The sequence below is a fragment of the Lepus europaeus genome, chromosome Y (genome assembly GCF_033115175.1).
Source record: "Lepus europaeus isolate LE1 chromosome Y, mLepTim1.pri, whole genome shotgun sequence".
NCBI classification, from domain to species: domain Eukaryota; kingdom Metazoa; phylum Chordata; class Mammalia; order Lagomorpha; family Leporidae; genus Lepus; species Lepus europaeus.
In genome coordinates, this window is record NC_084851.1 from 16,009,396 (window position 1) to 16,021,745 (window position 12,350).

General features: G+C 40.1%; 1 pseudogene; it reads left to right on the forward strand.

The window, feature by feature from the left end:
* The first annotated feature begins 8,174 nt into the window (after positions 1–8,174).
* Positions 8,175–9,033, forward strand: LOC133754116 (heat shock protein beta-1-like; annotated as a pseudogene).
* Positions 9,034–12,350: the final 3,317 nt, after the last annotated feature.

Genomic DNA, 12,350 nt, shown 5'->3' on the forward strand with positions numbered 1-12,350 from the left:
AAAATATGGTGAATTTTGATCTCTGTAGTCAAATTTTTACTTCTAAGAATTTCACACATTAACCCCAGTTTTTTGGTGAATGCTATGACCTATAAAGAAAGATGATCCTGTATTAATTACTGAAATTGGTGATTTGTGCTACTTTTCTCTCTGTTTTACTAATTGCCCTAATTGCTTGTTAACTTTATTAACATTATTCTTAAAAAAATCATTGGATCCTCATTTATGTGTAGTATTTTAATGGCATTTCATAAATGTCTCCTTTTATAATTTCTTACCTTTACTCAATACTTTCAGTTTTTTCTTTTTGATTCTTGACAAGGAAGCTATAATGATTGCCTTTCATTGTTTTATTCTAGCATAATCATCAGGGCTTAAAATTATCTTTAAGCACTGGTTTATTTGTATCTTATTTATTCCTTCATGTATTTCCAAACCCTATATATGCAAGGCCTGTCTGGCCAGTGCTGTGGCTCACTTGGCTAGTCCTCTGCCTGTGGTGCTGGCACCCCAGTTCTAGTCCCAGTTGGGGTGCCAGATTCTGCCCCGGTTGTTCCAGCTCTCTGCTGTGGCCTGGGAGGGCAGTGGAGGATGGCTCCAGTGCTTGGGTCCTGTGCACACATGGGAGATCAGGAGGAACCACCTGCTTCTGGCTTTGGATCACCACAGCATGCTGGCTGTGGCAGCCATTTGGAAGGAAGACCTTTCTCTCTGTCTCTCTTCTCTCACTGTCTAACTCTGCCTGTCTAAAAGAAAAAAAAGGCCTGTCCGCTATATGTGTCTCAATTTTTGTTCCTGCAATCCATCTATTTTAATTGGTGAATTAGTGCTTCAACCATTAGAGACTCATTCTTTACACTTGTGCACCCAGGTAATCACAGCCCATCAACTACCCTTTCCATGTGGGCAAAAGGACTGTAGCCTCTCAAAATATAACACATCCGTATTGAGCCATGTCCCTCCTGCTTTTTTTAGAGGAGCCAATAAATTTCCCAGAAATTTAAAGGTAGACATTTCCTTATTTTGTCAGCTTATAAATCACTCTTTCATAACAAATGCAATTGCTCTGATTTTTAGTTTTTTGGATTTTTTTGTTTTGGTTTGGTTTTTACTTTATGGAGCTACCTGTTAATTGCTAAGTTGTATTGAAAATGAGATTCATATATCTGAATTTTCTATAATTCACATTCTGGAGTGAGCTGAATGTCAAAACTATACTCATAGAATATATTTCAAGAAGGAGGTACAAACTAAAAATTTGTATAAAAATTGTTTATGTTTTTAAAGAGCTCTGGAGAAGAAAATAAAAATCTGTAATGTGACAATTAGGCCCTAGCACAGGGGAAAATATTAGTTTAGCTAAATAGGTTGAAAGACCTCACTAAATGGTAATATTTAATATTAAAGCATAATAATGGGGTAACTTTCTTTTTTTCTGGAGTGGCCCTTTCTTTTTTTTTTTTCATTTATTAAACTTTTATTTAATGAATATAAATTTCCGAAGTACAGCTTATGGGTTACAATGGCTTCCCCCCTCCCATAACTTCCCTCCCGCCTGCAACCCTCCCCTTTCCTGCTCCCTCTCTCCTTCCATTCACATCAAGATTCATTTTCAATTCTCTTTATATACAGAAGATAAGTTCAGTATATATTGTAGTGGAATGAGAAGGCCATGCCAAGGTGGCCACTGGCAAGCGAGCGTCAGTTAGTCAGGAATGGCTTTGAAACTGCCTGGCGACAGGCTGTGATTGGATGGCTGTGGAAACTGCCTGGCGACAGGCTGTGATTGGTTGGGGCATAGACCGCCCCTTGACCAGATTGGCTGGTCTTGGCTATATAAGCTGTTGTACCAACTGTAATAAAGAGTCTGCAGGCTGCTCGCCTCAAGCCTGCTCTCACCGGACTCCCGGGGTCTGTGTGTTGACTCCGCGCCTCTTGCCCCCACCACGCTGCTCTTCTCAGAAACGAACCCACTGCTACATTGTGGAGAACTCAACGGCAACATCTGGCGCGCCAACGTGACTGAGAAAGAGACAGTGTGTCGGACTCGGCGAGGTCCCCCCTGGATTTCGGCAAGTAGGCCCCTCGGTGTTCTGTGTGTTGTTCGGTTCTGTGAGGGTGAGCACAGAACCCCCTCCTACGCCCCTTTCCTTGTCCTTGTCCTCGGTCTAAGTGACCCCAGGTTAGCACACACCGCCCTGAAGCGTACGTCGCTTCTCGGCTCCTCCTTTTACTTTCGGTTCGCCCGGCGAATTCACATAAGGGACTGATCATCCCAGAATTTGGAACCAAGTCATCTTCCCTCACTCGAGAGAGGTGACGCTCCGGAGACACCGTGTGGGCATATGGCCTTGACCTAACGAATCAAGGAAGTCCCCCACTAAGCACAGGACATACGTACGATCTGATACACCACTATCTGTTTGTCTAACATAGGGAAACCTCCTGCAAAATGCCATCAACAGCTGAGGTGCTAGGAATTTGCTTTGTTACGGTAGCAGTGCTATACGTGTCTTTCCTCTGGCTAGAGTTGGCGTACCGTGCCGCTCTTAAGCGCTCAGACATGGGAAAGATACCCCCCTCTCAGAATCCTGTGCAGATTATCAAAGATGATGAATCTGTGAGTGATAGGAGCCTGACACTCCAGGTCCCTGTCTCACAGACAACGGTTGCTGACTTAGGGAGAGAGAGCTCCGACAGTGAAAAAAACAACGTAGCAAACAAGGTAGCAATGCCTAGTCAGCTACCCCCCACATACCCATGGGATGAACTAAGAGGACCTCTACACAATAACTCATGCGAGGTCATCCCATCCACACCCAGTGAGGATCCCCACATTTGTGGCAGTCCTCGGGCACCCCAAGCTCTTAGGGCAGCAGCTGGACCCCGTCCCACCTGCACATTTGCTGTTAATGTCGAAGTGTATGCAAAATTCAGACCCTGGATTCCAACGCCTATAAAAAGGCTTCTATTAACCAAGGGTCGAGGATATGCTTGTGTCTTTCCAGAGAATGCGGAACAGCCCATTTGGGTACCAGCCAGAAACATCAAGCCTGCAACTGACAGCCAACCAGAACCAGCTGAACAAGACCGAGACTCCGCCTTGTTAGCAGACGCACCTGCCCTATCATCCTACCCTGAGAAACTGCCCAAAGCCACATCTGTTACCATTGTGTACCCCACTAGCTCTGGTCAGCCACTCCAATGGCCCACAGCCTGTGTGTGGTCATGCCATTCCTGATAACCGTTATTCCTCATTCCTACCGCTATCTGAGCAAGCAATCCTGTGGTCTCTCGATTTGAGAGCTGGTTAGTCAATGATGGGTAAGATCCCCTGGGGACAACCTAAGACAGGCACAGCTGCGTACGGAGACCACATGGAAACGGGGTCAACAATGGTATGGCCAAGAATCATGCCTCCCGTTGCTCAAAAATAAACGAAAAGGGGGAAATGTAGTGGAATGAGAAGGCCATGCCAAGGTGGCCACTGGCAAGCGAGTGTCAGTCAGGAATGGCTTTGAAACTGCCTGGCGACAGGCTGTGATTGGAAGGCTCTGGAAACTGCCTGGTGACAGGCTGTGATTGGATGGATTTGAAACTGCCTGGCGACAGGCTGTGATTGGATGGCTCTGGAAACTGCCTGGCAACAGGCTGTGATTGGATGGATTTGAAACTGCCTGGCGACAGGCTGTGATTGGATGGCTGTGGAAACTGCCTGGCGACAGGCTGTGATTGGTTGGGGCATAGACCGCCCCTTGACCAGATTGGCTGGTCTTGGCTATATAAGCTGTTGTACCAACTGTAATAAAGAGTCTGCAGGCTGCTCGCCTCAAGCCTGCTCTCACCGGACTCCCGGGGTCTGTGTGTTGACTCCGCGCCTCTTGCCCCCACCACGCTGCTCTTCTCAGAAACGAACCCACTGCTACATTGTGGAGAATTCAACAACAACAATATATTAGGTAAAGATTTCAACAGTTTGCCCCATATAGCAACACAAAGTGAAAAACCTACCGTTGGAGTACTAGTTATTGCATTAAATAACAGTGTACAGCACATTAAATACAGAGATCCTACATAAAATATTTTTTAATTAATTAATTTTCTATGCCATTTCCAATTTAACATCAGGTTGTTTTTTTTTTTTTCATTTCCAATTATCTTTATATACAGAAGATCAGTTCAGTATATAATTAGTAAAGACCTCATCAGTTTGTACCCACGCAGAAACACAAAGTATAACAAATACTATTTCAGTACTAGTTATAGCATCACTGCACATTAGACAACACATTAAGGAAGGATCCCACATGGGGTGTCAGTACACGGTGATTCCTGTTGCTGACTTAAAAATTTGACACTCTTTTTCATGGTGTCATTAATCTCCCTAGGCTCTAGTCATGAGTTGCCAGGGCTATGGAAGCCTTTAGAGTTTGCTGACTTTGATCTTATTCTGATAGGGTCATAGTCAAAGTGGAAGTTCTCTCCTCCCTTCAGAGAAAGGTACCTCCTTCTTTGATGGCCCCATTCTTTCCACTGGGATCTCACTAACAGAGATCTTTCATTTGGGTCTTTTTTTTCCCCTGGTATCTTGGCTTTCCATGCCTACAATACTCTCATGGGCTCTTCAGCCAGATCCGAATGCCTTAAGGGCTGATTCTGAGGCCAGAGTGTTGTTTAGGACATCTGCCATTCTTTGAGTTTGCTGTGTATCCCGCTTCCCATGTTGGATCCTTCTCTCCCTTTTTGATTCTATCAGTTAGTATTAGCAGACACTAGTCTTGTTTGTGTGATCCCTTTGAGTCTTAGACCTATCAGAGCCATCAATTGTGAACTGAAATTGATCATTTGAACTAGTCAGATGGCATTGGTACATGCCACCTTGATGGGATTGTTTTGGAATCCCCTGGCACATTTCTAACTCCACCATTTGGGGCAAGTCCGATTGAGCGTGTACCAAATTGTATATCTCCTCTCTCTCTTTTTTCCACTCTTATATTTAACAGGGATCACTTTTCAGTTAAAATTTAAACACCTAAGAATAATTGTGTGTTAATTACAGAGTTCAACCACTAGTACTAGAACTTCTGTATATAAATATAATTGGAAATGAAAAAAAAAAAAAAAAACCCTGGTGTTAAATTGGAAATGGCATAGAAAATTAATTAAAACAATATTATGTAGGATCTATAACTAGTACTCCAACAGTATTTTTTTTCACTTTGTGTTGCTATATGGGTACAAGCTGTTGAAATCTTTACCTAATATATACTAAACTGATCTTCTGTATATAAAGGGAATTGAAAATGAATCTTGATGTGATTGGAAGGGGAGAGGGAGCAGGGAAGGGGAGGGTTGTGGGTGGCAGGGAAGTTTTGGGAGGGGGGAAGCCATTGTAACCCATAAGCTGTACTTTGGAAATTTATATTCATTAAAAAAGTTTAATAATAATAAAAAAGGAAAAAAAAGAAATCAAATATCATACAGTGACATTCTGCATATAAGCCATGTAGATTTTGTAATTTGTAACATTTTGTTGTGTATCAATTGGTTTGTGGGTACATTTTTTACTGAATGATTTGCAAATAAAATGCAAGCATCATGGCATGTCACTCCTCAGTATATCATTATGCATATTAAAAATATGGAAGTCTCTTATATAAACACAATATTATTATTACACCTGAAACACTAGCAGTAATTTACAAACAGATTTTCCTCACTGTCACAAAAATGTTGTTTTAATTATTTTAAGGGCCAAAATCGATGCCTTTGTAGAATGTATCATATTGAGTTTTGCCTGAGTATTTCTATTGTTATCAATTAATGATAGGTTAACCTCATATTTCCTAAAAATTTTGAAGTTATATCTAGAGGCTTAGTTTCAAGTAAAATATATTTTGGCTCAGTCCCCACTGAAATTTTAATAGCCTCTTTGTCATGTACCACATCCCTGTATGTACCTGGGCTCTTTCCAAGCATCCTACTCTGTCTCAGGAAAGAGTTCTGTAACCCTGCACTACACCACATGGCCCTAATTTCTGTAATGATACTAGAACAGGGGTCTGTAAGACCTTGAACTTTGTCCTTATACTTAGTGTCCTGCTTAGTTTTGCAGTTTTAATGAGCTTATCAACATATTTCAGAAATCCTTGCGGGATTCTAAGTAGAATTACATTAAATTTATTGAGTATAGATTAATTAATTGCTGCATTATCTTTTCCCCATGAATGTACTAAATTTCTCCATTTGTTTCCATCTTCTTTATGTCCTACTGAAATGGTTTGTAATGATATTTTTCAAAAAGATTTTCTCATAAATTTCTTATGAGGTACCTCATAGTTCTTATTGTTACTGTAAGTGGGATTATATTAAATTGTATTTTCTAGCTGATTGTTGTATAGGCATATAACTGTCTTGTATATTAACCTTATTTGTATATTAATCTGCAAATAATATACTTTTTATAATTTCTAATCTTTGTATCATATACTATTCTTTTTGTAAACCTTTTTGAGGCAATATTGTATAAATATTATGATAGTGATCATTTTTGTGAGGCTTTCAAAAAGTTCATGTAAAGTGCATGCTATGCAAATATTATTCATAGATTTCAAGAAATGTTAGCACCAATCAACAGATATTTTAATTCTGTTTTCCCATAAAGTGCTTTGAAGTGCCTCATATGTCCCATGCTTCATTACTGAGCGTGATGCACATGGCAGGTGTTGTATTTCCCTTCCTATTCTTAAATGTAGAGATCCTCAGTTATTGTTAGTCAATTAGCATAAAGAAAAAACTCTTTGGCAGTTTCTAGTAACATTAAACACAGGCTTACTTCATGAGACTCCTAGGTGTATGCAGAGAAGTAGAGGTCTGAGTCTACTTAAAGACCTAACTGGAAGGTTCATAGCTTATTCATAATTGTAGAACTACTTAAAACTACCATTTTTTTTCAAAATAGAAACAACCCAAAAGATCACCAAGGGAGATTAGATAAACAAAGTGTTAAGTCATTGGAACATGGCACAACAAATTTCATTGTCCTGAACAATGCAATTCAATGTTTCTTTTGTATAAGTATATGAAAGATAAATTTCATCTATAGAATCCTAATTTCCATGTGTGTAATTCTGGAATGACCTGTACCCTTAACATGTGAAGATGCCAACTCTGGTCCTCTGGCTACAGTCCTTGAAGAGGAAAGACCCCAAGTGATGTCAGCTGATGTATATAGGGTGATTTCTGTCCTCTATCTATTTACTGTTGACACTGCTTAAATTTTAAGTTTTTGGTGTTCTGAGGTTTCAGCACAATGTGCCTAGGTGTAGATTATTTTTGCATCCTACTTGAGCTAATTTGTGCTCTCTGAATGTGATAATCCTACATCCATCATCAATTCTAGATCATCCTCAGCTGTCACCTCAGCCACTGCTTCCTAGTGTCTCCTTATGCATCTCCAATAAGATTAACTTTAGATTTCTTGATATTTACTTCAGGTCTGGGAACAATTTGTTTATATTTTCTTCTCTTTATTTTTGGTGTATTCTATATAATTTCTTCAGATGCATCTTGTACTGGCCCAATTCAGCTCTGTGCACTGCCCTATTTAATCTATTCAATAATTTTCTATTAACTGACAATATTTCATCTCTAGAAATTTTGTTCTATTTCTTTAAAATGTACAAGCTTGCTTTTCTATGGTATCATGTAATAATTTTATTGTGGCTTGTACTTCCTTTATTTATATAATTAAAAGGCAATAAAATTTCCAAAAGTTATAATACATGGTGCTCATGCCCTCAGAGTATCATTGCCTGAAGTGCTTCCTCATTTTTTTTTTTTTGAAACTCAAGGTCTATCATACAGATGTTTAAGTTTTTAACTAGCTGCTTAATCCAATCTTATTTTTAGAACAATACATGCTGTAATAGACACCATTGATATATGCCCATTCACATAGGTGAAGTAAGCCTCCAGATTAAATTACTAGAACTAAAATTGCTGAGTTAAAGAGCATAGGCATTCATAATTCTGATGCATAAAGTCATACTGCCTTTTGTAGATGTGATCGTTGGAACTGAATACTCCAGTTTGCTGGGTTTGCTTAGAATGGTTTGTTTCTCCAGTCAGCCCTGCCAACATGATCTTTTCAGACTTTTAGGAAATTTACCAATATGACAAGTAAAAATGATGATTGCTACTTTTTTGGTTTTTTATTTCTGCAAGTGAGATTGACCTGTTCATAAATCTAAAGATATTTGTCCTTTTCTTTAAACAGTCATACAAATGATGTATATACATAGTGTTGTCCATTTTTTCTGTTTGGTTTTTAAATTTTTACATTGATTTGTTGCAGTTTCTTATGTAATGAAGTAAGTCACCCATTATCTAGAGGATAAACTGTATGATTCATATCTTATAAATATTTAAGATTTTTTTTTTGTAGCTGCTTTGAACTTTAGTTGCAAAAACCAGAAGCTTAACAGTATCAAAAGGGCACACAGGGTGGCCTCTTCGACCAGGCCTTGGGCTGCCGTGGCTGCCGGAGGAGTGGGCTCAGTGGTTCAGCGCCAGCGGCGGGCCGGGCTACCTGCGGCCCCTGCCCTCCGCCGAGCCCCACACCATGGCCGCACCCGCCCACAGCCCTGTGCTCAGTCAACAGCTCAGCAGCGGCGTCTCAGAGATCTGGCACAGGGCCAACCGCTGGCGCGTGTCCCTGGACAGGAACCACTTCACCCCCGGGAGCTGAAGGTCAAGACCGAGGACAGCGTGGTGGAGATCACGGGCAAACACGAAGAGCGACAGGAGCACGGCTACCTCACCCGCTGTTCCACCAGGAAGTACACGCTGCCCCCAGCGTGGACCCCATGCTGGTCTCCTCCTCCTGATCCCCGGAGGGTGCGCTCCCCGTAGAAGCGCTGCTGCCCAAGCCGGCCACGCAGTCACGGAGATCGCCATCCCAGTCACCTTCGAGGCCCGTGCCCAGATCGGCGCCCAGAAGCCGGGAAGTTGCAGCAGCCTGCGGCCAAGTAGAGCTGCCTCCTGCATCGCCCAGCCCCCAGCACCCCCTGTGCGCCCTTTTGGTACTGTTAAGCTTTTGCTGTTCACAAATAAAGATCTAAGCAGATGCAAAAAAAATTCCTTATGATGCATTGTGTGTTAAAATGTTTACTTCTGTGAATTTAAATATTTCAGTATTTGAGTCTGTTGGATTTACTGGCACATTTGAAGTGGCTTTATCTCACTGAAACATAGTATTTTATGATTTATTCAAGCTGTGTGTTATTTTCCTGCCTCAACTGTGTGGTTTAAACACCTCCTCCCTCTAGGTGGCTAGTCCATTTCCTTTAACATTTCTTGAAAGCCATCTCAATTAATTTGAAATCCCACAACTATTGTACACCAAATTCTAGTAAACATTTTAGAGACTTTTATTTATGTATGTATTTTCTATTCTAATTCAGCAATACATATTTCAGCATTAGTTCTCATTTTTCCCAAGAATCACTGCTGTGCATTTTTAATTGTCCTTTTTGAACACTTGAACACTGACTTCAGCTTGTTTAGTTCCTTAAAATCTTCTCATTATGTTAGTGAGTGTGTAATCAGTCCATTCACGGCCATGATGTGATCATTTGAAAAATTTTTATTAAAATAAAGAGAGCAGACTTCATGTACTTCAGGTACCAGGCTGTTTTGATTGTAACTGTCCTGTAGAATGTCTTAAAATCTGGTCTTGTGATGTTTCTAGCTTTGTTTTTGCTGTTTAAGATTGTGTTTGGTATTTGGTGTCTCTTTGCTTACATATGGATTTTAGCATTACTTTTTTAGATATGAGAAAATGTCCTTGGTATTTTTATTGGAATCTCATTGAATATGTAAACTTCTTTTTGTAGTATGGATATCTTGATGACATTAATTCTTCCATTCCAAGATCACAGGTGGTTTTTCCAATTTTCCTTCTTCTTCTATTTCTTTCTTAAAAAATTTATAAATTGCCGGCGCCGTGGCTCACTAGGCTAATCCTCCGCCTTGCGGCGCCGGCACACCGGGTTCTAGTCCCGGTCGGGGCACCGATCCTGTCCCGGTTGCCCCTCTTCCAGGCCAGCTCTCTGCTGTGGCCAGGGAGTGCAGTGGAGGATGGCCCAAGTGCTTGGGCCCTGCACCCCATGGGAGACCAGGAGAAGCACCTGGCTCCTGCCATCGGAACAGCGCGGTGCGCCGGCCGCAGCACACTACCGCGGCGGCCATTGGAGGGTGAACCAACGGCAAAAGGAAGACCTTTCTCTCTGTCTCTCTCTCTCACTATCCACTCTGCCTGTCAAAAAAAAAATTTATAAATTTCACATCCTTGGTTAAATTTATTCAAAGGTGTATAGATTTGTAGTAGCTGCTCTGAATGGTAGTGATATTTATGTTCTTTCTCAGCTGTGGCATTATTTGTGTATTCAAAGGCAATTGATTTTGAGTGCTGATTTTATATCCTGCAGCTTTACCAAGCTCTCCTATGAGTTCCAATAGTCTCTTAGTGTAATGTTTTTTGTTCCTCTCTATATAGAATCATGTTTCCTGTAATGAGGGATAGTTTGAACTCCTCCTTTCCAACTTGTATCCCTGTGATTTTTATTTCATGCCTAATGGCTCTGGGTAAAATCTCCAGAATTATTTTAGATAGCAATTGTGAAAGTAAGCATTATCTGGTTTCAGATTTTAGTGGAAATGATTCCATAATTCTCAAAATCAATATGATGTTGATTGTGGGTTTGTCATAGGTGGCCTTGATTCTCATGAGGTATGTTCTTTCTGTACCCAATTTTCTTAAGGCTTTTATCATGAAAGGATGTTATATTTTATCAAATGCTCACTTTGTATGTATTGAGATAATCACGTGATTTTCATTCTCAACTTGTTAATGTGATGTATCCTATTTATTGATTTGCATATGTTTAATCATCCCATATGTTCCATATAAATGATCTCTCTGATTTGTTGTTGCATTAGATTAGCTAGTATTATATTGAGAATTTTTGCATATATTTTCATCAGGAATATTGAAGTATACTTCTCTTATGTTTTTCCTTGTTTGGGAATTAAGGTGATGCTTCCTTTTTTTCTTTTCACATCCCTGAAGCATTTTAAGTTAGTGTGGCTACATTTTTTTCAGCCATGTTGAATCCAATCAGGAGTATGGAATTCTTAAGTAGAAATTTGAACAAACAAGATTTTTACAAATAAAATTGTTATGTTTTCTTTTCACGAAGCATCTTCATGTAAAAGCACAGTTTCTCCTTGATATTTATCTATCTCCTAGAGTGTGGAAGGCTATCACTGAACTAATTAAAATCATAGTTTATAACTTGTTCTGTAGAGGAAATGTGGCTGCAACCAGAGACAAAGAAAGAAAAATGGACCTCCCCTCCCAACACAAACTTTGAATAGTGGCTGCTCACAATTAACTAGTGAAACAGCTACCTAGTGTTGTCTAGGGAGGGAAGATGTACTAAGTTCTGCTTCTGTAACTCCGTTCACAAATCTGTCCTAATAAATCTGCCCCTGGTATCTCTTTTACAAACAAACAAGACCCCCCAACCATTGAAAGAGTGGTCCTAAGTCAGGTAGGCTGCAATTTAACACTAACAATGCTATAACAGGTAAAGCATGATGCTTCTGAACCTATAAATATTGTAATAAACTGGGGATTATTGCTCAGTTTTCAGGAAATGATTCCAGCTGAGCCTACTGGCATTATAAACTGCTTGGATTCTCTACTGTCTCTGATGCTTGTTTGAATGAGGCGTGTTTCCCACCCCAGGTTTCTGTAACAGTACATATTTCAAGTTATGAGAACTGGGCTTAGTAACCAGAATCATAAATCTCCTTCTGAAGATCCATGTTTGTCTTGAAAAGAGGAAATGAAGTGGGTTGCCACTTTCTTTGAAGACAAAAAATGGTGACCAAAAAGAAATAGCATGAAGTCCTTACGTGATTTCCTGATAGAGTGATAAGATGTATTTCTTCACTGAAAATAACTTTCAGAGGGTTTCTGACTGCAGCAGGCTCAGAAAGCAGCAGCTGCACTGACCCTCTGGTATCACTGACTGTCAGGCATCTGATCCAAATCACCTGATGCAGGCTTCCATAGGAATAGTTGACTAACAGCTAAACACTCTCTTAAGAGGAATAAGTAATAACATGTGAAGTGACAAAAAGCACCTACTGCATGAAATAGAATCAAAATAACAAATCTGAGTCTTATGCTAGAAAGAATTTTTATGTCATGGTTCTAAAATGAGAAAAAGTTAAAAAAATAAAGTTATAAAAATCATAAATTATTTATGTATTATTGGTAA